The sequence below is a fragment of the Elephantulus edwardii genome, unplaced genomic scaffold (assembly GCF_000299155.1).
Source record: "Elephantulus edwardii isolate Elephantulus edwardi_28Jun2011 unplaced genomic scaffold, EleEdw1.0 scaffold00127, whole genome shotgun sequence".
In the NCBI taxonomy this organism is placed as follows: domain Eukaryota; kingdom Metazoa; phylum Chordata; class Mammalia; order Macroscelidea; family Macroscelididae; genus Elephantulus; species Elephantulus edwardii.
Window position 1 is genome coordinate 7,525,195 of NW_006399877.1, and position 12,249 is coordinate 7,537,443.

The following is a 12,249-nucleotide window of genomic DNA, read 5'->3' on the forward strand; positions in this document are numbered from 1 at the left end:
AATGAATGGAATCCCAAAGGGGGGGGAAAAAGCCGATTTGTTTAATGGCCATTTGATTATGTGTATATCTTTAGAATTTGATTCCATAAACCTTGTTTGAACATAAAAACAAACACAAAAAAAAAACCATGAACCTTCAGCTGGTCGTCCTCAGCCAGTCCAATCTCTACAAGGAACTGGCATATGTTCTTGCGCTGGTCACCTTGTAGCTGAATTACTTCTCCATATTCTGGATGCTCAATTACAGAACCATTGCAGGCAAACTTCTTCTTAAACGCCTTCACTAGTTTCTTTTTATCATAATCATCAGCGATCCCTTGAACAGTTGTAAGGGTCTTCCTGCCGTTTCTCTGTTGAATTCTTATATGGATGTAATCCTCAGCCCCAGCAGGAAGCAGGTCATCACCCTTACTTGCATCAGCAAAGGGGTCTAAAGAGTAGAGGTTCTGGATAGCGGACATACGATACGATTCCTTTTCCTCGGTGGATACGATTCCTTTTCCTCGGTGGAAACGGCCTGCTGAAGGCGGGTAGGGGGGACGGAGCGTCGGGAAGCGAGGGGGCGCGAGGGGGAGGCAGCTGAGTCCTCGGCGGCGGCTCAGTGATTGGGGCAAATAATATATTTTAAACATAACATTTTATATTTCTTTTTTATTAAATCATCTATCATAGTATATATCCAAACAGATGTTAAAATTCTGGATAAAACTTGAAAGTGAGGAATTTTACCTAGAATAGTGTTGTCCAATAACAGCAGTCATTAGTCAGTCACATATGTCTATATTAAGCTAAATTAAGAAAAAGTACCTAAAATTTGAAACTCAGTTCTTCACATGGAAGAAAACAGAGACATTTACAGTAGCCAGAACCTGACAAGCTCTTCCCGAGTCAGGCCAGTCAGTGTGAAATCATGCTGTGACATGAACTCTGGATGTGGGGGAATGAAAAAGACATTTTCCTTCTGTGGTCTTCCTCATAAAATCCAGAGGCCCCATCTAATCATAGGGGAAATCTCAATATTATACCAAAGAGACCATTTACTTGGCCAATACTCTACACAACCATCATCAAAAACAAAGTCATAGTTAGGAGAGCCAAAGGAGTTATGACATCTAAATGCAATATGCTACTATTCTGGATGGGATGCTGGAACAATAAAGACTAAGAAACCACAGATTTTAGTTAATAAAAATTATCAGCATTTGCTCATTCATTAGAATAATGTAACACAAAAAAATAATTAAAAAAAAATAATAATGTAACACATTAATCTATTTTAATTGGGGGAAAATGGGTGTAGTGTGTATGACAATTACTTTTCCATTTTCCTGTAATATTGTTCTAAAAAACAAAGTTTGTGAGGAATTTGAATTTTAAGAAAAACCGAAAAGGTTTTTAATATTTGAAAAAGTGTGTTGTCATACGAGCCACTTTTCAAGTACTAAATAGTCACAAATGGCTAACAGATACTGTATTAAACAGTGCAAACTTAGACCACTGACATCATTGCAGAAGTTCTACTCGACAGCACTCACATAAAAGATTCTTTTACAGAATTATAATTAATCATAACTGAGCAAATCCATACCTACCCAACACTAAAGGTCCTCATTAATATCTAATAACCGCCAGTAATAGGTTCATTCCAATTTCAAATACTTTTTTCAAGGTGCTTGATTTATTTGGGTTTAATCAATTTAACATATATAATACTGAAAAACTGTAGAAACTGTATAAAGTATGGTCCATAGACCCTCCTCTACCAAAAAATCATCTTTTAGGGAATCCATGATGTTAAAGCTATTTGTATAGTAATACTTAACACTAAGACACACAAGCATTGCTCGCTATATTGGCACTTAAGACTAATCACACACAAAACAAGATGTAAAATCCCTAGCTTCTCAGCATCATTCAAACCACAGCAGGATAAGCCACTGCCATGTGCCATGTACTCGCAGGAAGATGAAAGAAAGATTTAAGAAAGTCTTCAATTAAGTAGTGAAAACTGTTGATTTCATTCATCCTGACACGAAGTATCCATCATTTTAACATTCTTTTTTATTTTTTTAAATAATTTTTTTTTACAGAGGTCTTGGATTTCCATTCATTCACTGCTGCAATTTTCTCCCTTCCCAGCCCTCCCCACCAGCTCGCTTCCCCCTCCGAAGAGAGGGGAAAAAAAAAAAGAAAATTCCTTCATTAGTATACAATTCCCACGTCCCTTCCCCCCATCCCCATTTTAACATTCTTCATGGTGAACGAAGTGTGCCTAAGGTGCTTCTGCTGTTCTGGAACAAAGTTCAATGATTTTCTCAAGGAAGGGCACTAACTTGGAAATCTAAGCTGCATAAACTGAAATGCAAATCCCCAAAACACATGTAGTAATGATGACCATCCATGATTTGTTAAACCAAATAGTTACAAAAGGATTTAATACCATCACAGCCCTAAATGGGATATATTGATATTCTAATGGTATATATGAGAGGTATACCTTTTATGTCACTGAAGACAAAAGAGAGGTAAGGGATTCCTTGATAAATCATTTCAGGAGCAAAGTCAGTCTTTTAAGACCTGGGCCCCTGTGCAAAGCAGCTCTTTGGCAGGGGGAAAGGCGGCGCACCACCAGGGCACATGGGAATTAACAAGGAAGGCTGGTCTAGAGATGCTGGAATAAATGTGTTTGTTAAAGCCATCCACTTATACTCCTTAAGAATAGTACTCGAGCTTTCTACGAAGATGGAGCCGAAAGCGAAGAAGGAAGCCCCTGCCCCTCCCAAAACTGAAGCCAAAGCAAAGGCATTGAAGGCCAAGAAGGCAGTCCTGAAAGGCGTCCACAGCCAAAAAAAAAAGAAGATCTGCACGTCACTCACGTTCCGGCGGCCTAAGACGCTGAGACTCCGACGGCAGCCCAAATACCCCCAGAAGAGCACTCCCAGGAGAAACAAGCTTGACCACTATGCCATCATCAAATTTCCCCTGACCACTGAGTCAGCTATGAAGAAGATAGAAGATAACAACACACTTGTGTTCATTGTGGATGTCAAGGCCAATGAGCACCAAATTAAACAAGCTGTAAAGAAGCTCTATGACACTGATGTGGCTAAGGTCAACACTGATTAGGCCTGATGGAGAGAAGAAGGCCTATGTTCGACTTGCTCCTGATTATGATGCTTTGGATGTTGCCAACAAAATTGGGATCATCTAAACTGAGTCCAGCGGGCTAATTCTAAATGTAATAAATTTTTCTCACCAAAAATAAATAAATAAATAAATAAAGAATAATACTCAATAACTCAAGACAAGAATACTTGTTGCCAATTTTAAAATCTGAATTTTTTTTTAAAAAAATCCTAAACTTTTAATTAAAAATTCTAATTCTGAAAAACATCACATACAGTTCAAATCTACCAAGTGCTCCATGGGAGTAAGATGGGCAATCTCCTCCAGTGCAATTCACTCTCAGAAAATTTGCTGGAGGGTCAGCTATGTGTCAGTTCCAACTCCACAGCACATTAACAACATTCACCATCATGAGTTTGGCAGTTTTCCAATATTTAAAGATGTGACTGCTGGGTGTTGATGTCCATGAAAGTAATTTTATTCTGTGTGTATGTATTGCTGTTATGGGCCACTGACTGATAACAACTCATAGCTGACCCTCCAGCAGGTGTTCAGAGGCAGTGAACCACTCGCCAGGAGACTGCTCATCCTTCTACAAAGCAGCTGGTGGATTTGAAGTGTCTGCCTTTCTTTCAACTGCAAGCACAACTCCTTATCCACTAAGCCACCAGGGCTCCCAGTTTATGTGTGTGTTTACATACACACATATATAAAGTATAATTTAAAAGACCACATTAATGTCCAAAGTGTTATTGCCATCAGGTATTAATTATCCTGTCAGCTCTAACTCACAGTGCTCCAACATACAGAACAAAAACTGGCCCAGTACTGCACCATCCACTCAGCTTGTGCTGTATTTAAGCTCAATGTTAAACCATTATTTCACGAGGCTCTAACAGATCAAAGGAATCTTAACAATAAAAATGTTCATTGACATAGTCCAGATTTCGCATTACAACTAATCTTTAAATACTTGTCAAAGAATATTTCCAATTTTTTAAAAAGTCATTAAAGTATCTCTCCCTATCTTCTCTATGAACTAAGTCTATGGGAATGAATTTTCTTTGTAACAGCAAGAGATTGAAAGCAGAAACACTTATGAGAATCCAGCCAGACATAAGACTGTAAAAAGGTCATTCCTCTCAAATACTTTACAAATATTTTAGAAAATAAGTATGTTCAACAAAAAATATGTTAACACAAAGTGTGTTATATTTTTTTTTATGAACTAATAAAAGTGCATGCTTTTTAAATGTCTCAAGTTTAATTTCTCCTAAGGCAAGTATGAATTCTACTACTGCCATGTTGGTTCTAACTCCCAGCAACCCTGCAGGACAGACTAGAACTGGCCCACAGGTTCCTAAGGGTATATATAGTAGCTCCTTACAAAGGTAGAATGCCTCATTTTCTCAGTGGAGCTGGGTTCCAATCAACCTTTTTTGCTAAACACAACATCAGAAGAGTACTCTAATGTTCTTGTTGTGTATTGTCTAGTAGGAAATGACCCACAGTTGACCCTCCAGTAGGTTTTCGGAGGCAGTAAATCCTCCCAGAGCACCCCCATGGTGGAGTCAAACTACCTGTCTTCTGAGTTGCCAGTGCAGCTCCTTACCAGTACATCATGAAAGCTCCCTAAGACAAAGAGACAAGTTTAAAAATCAGAAGTTCTCTGGCATCCCAATTTTAAGTTGGGGAAGTCGTACTAAGAGCAAAAATCTGAGCTTGCCTGCCTCAGAAAAACAGAAATATCTGACAAAATATATAAACTAGGGCACAGTGACCTTTACACTGTGGAAAGTACTTAAATGTCTTCTGAATGCCTTCAAACTACAGCTCCATGAAGGGAGGACCATGTGTTTTGTTTAGCATTGTCACCACCTAGCAGTGAGTGGGTATCTGAATATTTGTTAGATTAAGAAAACTTAAATGGGGAAGAGGGAAAAAAAAGAAAAAGACAGGCAAACTGAACCCACTGACCAGGGCTATTAAAAATTTATAAAAATAAAATGTTACAACCCAAATGTACTTACTATACTTTGTAGTACAACCACAGATCCTACCATTCACTGCAGGGTCTGCTTTCTCTGTGCCAGGCAGTATGTTAGGCACTTGTGATATAATCACAGAGAGATTTTAGAGCTAAGTAAATAAAACTCCAAGAGTCTAAGAAACTTGTCTAAATTTACAGGCAGTAAGAGATAGAAAAGTCAAGCCTCCATCTCTCTTTAAAAGCCCAACTGTTTGATGTACTTTTTTACTACAGATACAGTGCTCAATAGGCTTAGTTATCTTTTTTCCTGTATCTTTACAAGTTTCAGGAAAATTAATTTTGCAGGAAGCCACTTTTCTCTTTTGTCGAATCTCTCAACTTTATTCCACTGGTCCCCCAACTCCCACTCCTTTACATCACTGAATCAAGCAGAACAGTAAGAAATGCCTTTAACAAAGGTAAGAGTCTCTACCGTGTCAGAGTTCAGAACTTGGATTCAGGCACCCTCTCTGGCCCTCCGATCTTACAGCACAGCTTCCCTGTACACTTAGTCATGTGGTGGAAGCACAACCTCCATACCCAAGAGACTAACTATAATGCACAGCCCTCCTCACAGGCCTCACCTCCGATTTACTGTTGTTGTTAGGTGCCATCAAGTCGACCAAGACTCACAGCAACCCTATAAACAACAGATCTGAATCCTGCTCTATCCTGTGCCATCCTCATCTCTGGTATAACTGAGTCCACTGTTACAGTCACTGTGTGAATAAATCTTGTTGGGGATCCTCCTTTCTCTGACTCTCCATCTTTCCAAGGATGGTGTCTTTTTCCAAGGACTGGGCCTTTGTAACAAGATGCCCAAAGTACATGAGCCAGGATTTACCAATCAGAAAGGACCAAGACAACAGCTCTGCCCACTGTTCCTCAATCTCTGCAACCCAAGTGCCAACACTGAAGAGACACAACTTCCTCCAGGCCCAGGGCAACCTCAAAACAAAGGTGCTCTGCTGTGTTCCCAAAGAATGCACTGCTATGCACAAAGAAAGGCTAGCACTATTCCATCACTCTTCCATTGCTTCTCAATGTTTTCTTCTTCCCTTTTGGTAAAAGGCTAAGAATAAAATTAGCAACTCATGAACCATTCTAGGAAAAATACAATGCCACCATCATTAACACGATACCTGAACATCTTATCACACAACATTGCTTTAGTTTAACATAGATTACATGGAAACCTCTTAATCTTAACACAGTCCTGAATTTGCCTTTCCTCAGCATCCAGATTTAAGAAAATATGCAATACAAAGAGCAATTTTATCAGAAAAAATGGATTCAACTTCACTTGACTAAAAACACCCTGACTGAACAAAAAGTACATCTGTAGCCTGTCATCATCATGTAATAATTTCCATTAAAATTCCTACTTTTAATCAAAAAATCTAGAACCACAGTAATATCAACAAAATTCAAGAACATGATTATGTCACTAAATATGTACAAGCTACAAAAATTAAATAAATAGCATTTTTAAAATGTTTACTTGTGTTGCTTAATACACATCAAAAGTATTTAGAAACCAAACTATAGTAAGTAAACAATGGCATGAATTTTTCTACAAACTAAGCCTCCCACTTGCTTGTTAACACTTTCTTTACCCTAGATCCTTCTCTGGGATGATACCCATAAACAATAACTTTTGTTTAAAAAGGACACTAAGAAGTTCCACCAAGAATGGCTGGTGAGACCTTCTGGACCTCATCCACCAAAAGATAGGCTATTTATTAGCTATTCAGAACAAATCAAGTGAAACTGAAGAGCTACATATAGGACATTTTTCTCTAACACCAGGAAAACACCTAAAAGCATCTGTGGGGATGTGCCTAGAAATGCCCCCACTACACTCTTCTGGAGACCTTCCCCACCAGACTGGGGCCTGTCACTTAACCACAGCTGCACTGCTAGGCCCCAGCCCCTGTGGCCACACTAACTGTACCAATGATGGAGAACTAGACCAATGACAGAAAACTGATCCAAGCTGAACCAATCAAATATGCTCTTCCAGGAACCTGAAATTTGCACACTGAAATAGTAATCAGTTGGCTAATGATATTAGTGCTCAAGTTCCTCTGTGGCTCTAGGCATGGCTAATTTCTCCCATATGCTTATTAAAGTAGACAGACACAGGCTGGAGGAAGATTAAAGGGGAAGGCCAAAAAAACCCAGAGATGCTATCTGGTCAAGAGGGGACAAAGGGCTGGGATGCTCCTGAATGCTTCCTACTTTGATCCAGTCCTTCATGAAGCAAACTGCTTCAACTCTATGCCCAAGATTCTTCTCTGGCTTAAGCTAGTCTAAATGGGTTCCTGTTTCTTACATTAAGAAATTATGACCATTTAACAAATATGTACATAGTTGGATCAATGTCAAAATGATATAATGATCCTTAAGACCTATATGACACCAAAGTACTTTTGAGTCACTGTTTATAACCTCAGAAGAAGAGTTAATTGGAACCTCAGTGATTACAAATAAAAAATGGTGGAAATTTAGTTACTGCCACTTAACTGTGCACTTAAAAACAGTTAAATGAAAAATGCCCTATGTGTTTTACTAATAACTGAAACCTAGAAGAAAAATAAGCTGTTTGCACAAGTCCTCAGTTTTGTGCTTCCCTTCAACACTCACCTGTTCAAAAGTTCTGCTGATTGACAGCAGGGAGTTAGAGCTGACTTTGTCAGATCCTTTTAACACTGTAAAGGGGAAAAAAAACCACAATGTAAATCACCCAGCAATTTCACAGGGAAGAACAATTTTTCACCATGTTTATGCTATACAGATAAACGGCTCACTTACACCTAGTTAAAATATTAGAATCACCCAGAGTGCTTCTAAACTAGCCCTGCCAACAGATCAATATCAAAAGGACCTCTCTCCGTTTCTCTTGGGTGGGGTCTGAAACACACATTTTTTTAACAAGGGGATCTTTACGAGATCTTTTTGATATGAGAAATGAGTATCACTAATAGGTTCTGGTGGCTTAGTGATAAGAAGCCGTACTGCAATCCTTGAGGCACGCAGTTCAAATTCACCAGCTGCTCTGCAGAAGTAGGGGGAATCTCCTTCTGTGCAATTATCTGTCTCTGAAAACCCACTGGGGAGGGTCAGCTATGGGTCAGTTCCAACTTAACAGCAAACACCAAGTTTTGGGGACACGATTATTTCATTCAAAAGCACAGTACAGGGGTTTAGTATTCATTCTGAAACATATCTAACAGAAAATAACTGCCAGCCTCACAGAAATCCAGCATGTACCCTACAGAAATAAGCACTAAGCTCCGAGAAGGCTAACCACTGTATTAAACTGTACAATGAGCAAAGCTTTGTGTTTTCAGTTGCAAAATCACTGCCTGCAGTGAATGCTGTGCAGAATCAATACCATTAAAATCCACAAGATGGTGACATTCCAAGGGACTATCAGTGGACTAAATAAAGTAAAACACTTTCAAGTAAGGTCCTAGCTATAATCAGAGGATTCTTTGTATGCTGCTGCTGCTAAAGAATTAAAAAAAAAACACAAAAAACCACAAAACTCAAAATATTTAAGGTTGATAGTTTTACTGACAGTAGAAAGCAACTGGATTAAACGTACATTATCCACCTTTTCCTCGACTTTCTGAAAAAATTGCTAGGTAATCATATCCAGAAGGTCATCCAACTGTATACACTATGCTCTATTCTTACACTTTTATTAAAAAGGGAGAAAAAACAATAAAGCAAACTTCTGTGGGCCTAACTTAAAGGGACAAATTTCAGGATATCGCTCATTATAAGAATAAAATTAAATTCAATGAAAATTCTATTGGTAACAATACAAAAATTCATCTATATTTAATTACTTAAAATAAGAAAGTATGGAATACTTTAAAAATATTTTCTAAAATAAATTCTGGCCATTTGAAGGAATATCCTTAACGTTTTTCAAACTTCTCTACTCTCCTTTCTCCACTTCACATAAAATTAAGGGCAATTCAGCCCATAATTTCAGGTGTCATTTAGCATTCCTATATAAAACTTAATTCATCTGACAACATAAAGAAAAAATGAGGTAAAAACACTCATTCTAGACAAAAGATATGACAGGATCCTCAGTTGGCCATGAATAAAAATCTACTTACACTTTAAAATCTAATTCCTCTAGGCATTAAAAACACACAAAAACTAGGACTATAAATACCACAAAACTTGCAAGGTGGAAAGGTAGATTAAGAATTTAGAAAGGGGACCAAAAACATTAAGGCAATGCAAACTGCTGGCCATCTGACTGCCCTCTAAAACACCTGCATTAACACCAACATAGGCTGGCAATTTCAGCTTAGTAAGACTGCACCCACTAATCTAGAAGAAATAGAAAACAGAAAGTACTGAAAATTGAATCAGCAGAGACTGATGGAGAACTCAGTCTGAAATGACACAACCCAAAGCTCCTTTGGAGAAGGAACCTGGGTAGAAAGCTCAGTAGTAATTTTGTTTCTCATACTGTTTTTCTCAGGGGTTGCAACCACTATCAATGGTCCAAACGTTCCAGCATGAAGGTCAACAAAGAGGATAGCAATATGGCACATTAAAATGCAGAGTCATGAAGACAAATGAGCTGCTATGACATCAAAGATACTATCACTGAGAAATGTCACTTAAAAAAAGTTAACAAAAGAGCCAGGAGACAGGCACTTAGTAAAACACAACTACCTCACCACTATCACCATCATGAGCCCCTTAGTCAAGGCACTCCATTTACATCCTCAACTTGAAATTCCCATTTCTCATGCTTTAAGAGACAATCTTGTTCAAATCCACCAGATGCTCTGCCAGGGAAGGAGGGACAATCTCCTCCTGTACCAGGCAGATCTGATTTGACGGTACACTCACACAAAAATAATAAAAATTTAAAAAAAAAAAAAAGACAGTCTTGTGGCAGATTATTTTCCAATGTATAGCCTTTCAGCAAACTCATTTAAATGTTAGATTCCTTGTGTAAACTAAAATGAAAAGATAGTTATAAAAACTTTTTTAAAACATTTTTAACCTATTAAGTAATTCAGTGAGCTCTTGTGGCCTAGTGGAGGAAGCCGCACTGAAATCCCAAAGTACAAGGTTCAAATTCATCTGCTGCTCTGTAAAAAGACTGTCAATCTCCTCCCATGCTATTTACTGTCTTTAAAAACCCACAGGAGGGTCAGCTATGAGTTGATTGATTCCAAGTTAAAATCTCTCAGCAGCCACATTAGGTAATCTGAAAACTAGTCTTAAAGGCAAAAATGGAAAGGATGAAAAACTTAGCACATCTTACTTCCAAAATGTTTAAAGAACATACAAACAAGGGGGATGTCCCTGAGGCACTTTAAATAGCCAGCAGAGAAGTAATTTCCTAACCAGATGGCAGGCACTATGTGAATACAATGATTCCTATTTGCATTTCTCATGTGTCGTGTTATTTCCTTATATTTTCTACTATTCTGACGATTTCAAATTAGTCTCTTCTCTTAGAAAGCAAATTCTTTCACAAACAACAGTGTCGTTTTACAGATGAGAAAGATAATTCATTTAATTTCCTGAAATATACTCTGATTTTATAAGCCTTCTGAATTTTTCTGGATTTGAAGGCAGAGATGTGTGAGGTGGTGATATTGGGACAAATTTCCAGAATTTAGTTTCCCTATTTAAAGACGAGAAATAGAAAATTAGATTCCAAGGCATTGAACAACCTCTTCCAGTACCAATAAGGTGAGATGCACTCTCCGGACTCTCCTCTAAATGCCTACCTCTTGTGTTTGCCACCTGCTCTGTGGCCTAGCAGTTCCTAGGTTCTGAAGCCCACTTCCCCAGCTCCAGGAACAGCTGCTGATTCCAGTCAGGTCTTTGCTTCCTATGAGGCCTTCCTTTCTACTTAAAATTAACTCCGGTCCCTACCCCCTAACTCTCTACTAGCCTATCTCCCTGGTTCAATTATCGCTTACCACTACTCTATTCTTCTAAGTATTCATCTATTGAAAAATAAGCTGGGCGGCTGGGGGGAACTCGGGTAGCAACACCGAAACAGTCCACTAAGTGGATTCCTAATCATGGTGACCCTCCGTCAGGATTTTACACCCTTTACAAAAGGGTGTAGGAGTCTGTGGAGTTACTGATGGAGTCAAATCACCAAGCCTACACCACCAGGCAGGAGCAGCAGCTCAGTATGTGTCACGCTGCTGTGTACCACAGAGCCAGAACGGCCCAGAACGCCCCTCCAGTGGGTTTTTGGAGGCAGGGAAGTGCATGGAGGAATGCCCCTCTTTCTCCTGCAGAGCAGCTGGTGGATCTGAACTGCGTACCTTTGTACTGGCGGTGCAATTCCTTAGCACTAAGCCACCGGAGCTCCCTAATATTTGTCAAAGAATTAAAGCAATGAGTGAAAGGCAGAATGCGGTTCCTAAACCCCTTCCAGCCCCAGTCAAGCGTCAAGCGTCAATGACCCCGGGCCCCGATCGCTGCACTCTGGGGGGAGGAAGGCTCCGCAGGGCAGGGTCCTGCCGCAGACAGATGTCACTCTCTTCTTTCTCGCCCCTCGTGCTCTCCTCTGATGTCCACACGCTGATGTAATAGCAAAGTGCATATTCCAGTTTGTCCACTCCGAGGAGTGCTGGGCTGCCTTGTCAAACGCGAGAACACCGCTGGAGGGAGGTCTGTGTTCCCATCAGCACGGCCGGAGCCGCAGGGACTGGACGGACCAAGTGACCGCAGGGAGGACCGCGCAGGGAGTCGCCCCTGCCTCCCGACCAGGAACTGCCTCCGGGGTCCCAGGCCCGCGGGCTGGGGCGGCGCGGGGTCCGCCGGCCTGGACAGGAGCCGCCGCGGCCCCGGCTCACCTTCCCGCAGGTGAAGCTGGACGCCCACCTTCCCAGCGCCGCGCGCCCGCGGGGTCAGCACTTTCGGAGGACGGGAACCCTAAGGGTGCCCAGGCCGAGCGACCTGACTCCTTCCAAAGCCGGACACACGGCCCGCGTCCGTCCATCCCCCCACCCCGCCGGACCCTCCCGCCGCCCGGTCCGGCCGGGGTCTCGGCCGCTGTCCCCCGGGGGCGCCCCGCGCCCGCC

General features: G+C 40.6%; 1 pseudogene; it reads right to left on the reverse strand.

The window, feature by feature from the left end:
* Positions 1-12,167, reverse strand: part of LOC102845192 — a 36,699-nt pseudogene extending 24,532 nt beyond the window's left edge.
* Between the last annotated feature and the right edge of the window lie 82 nt (positions 12,168-12,249).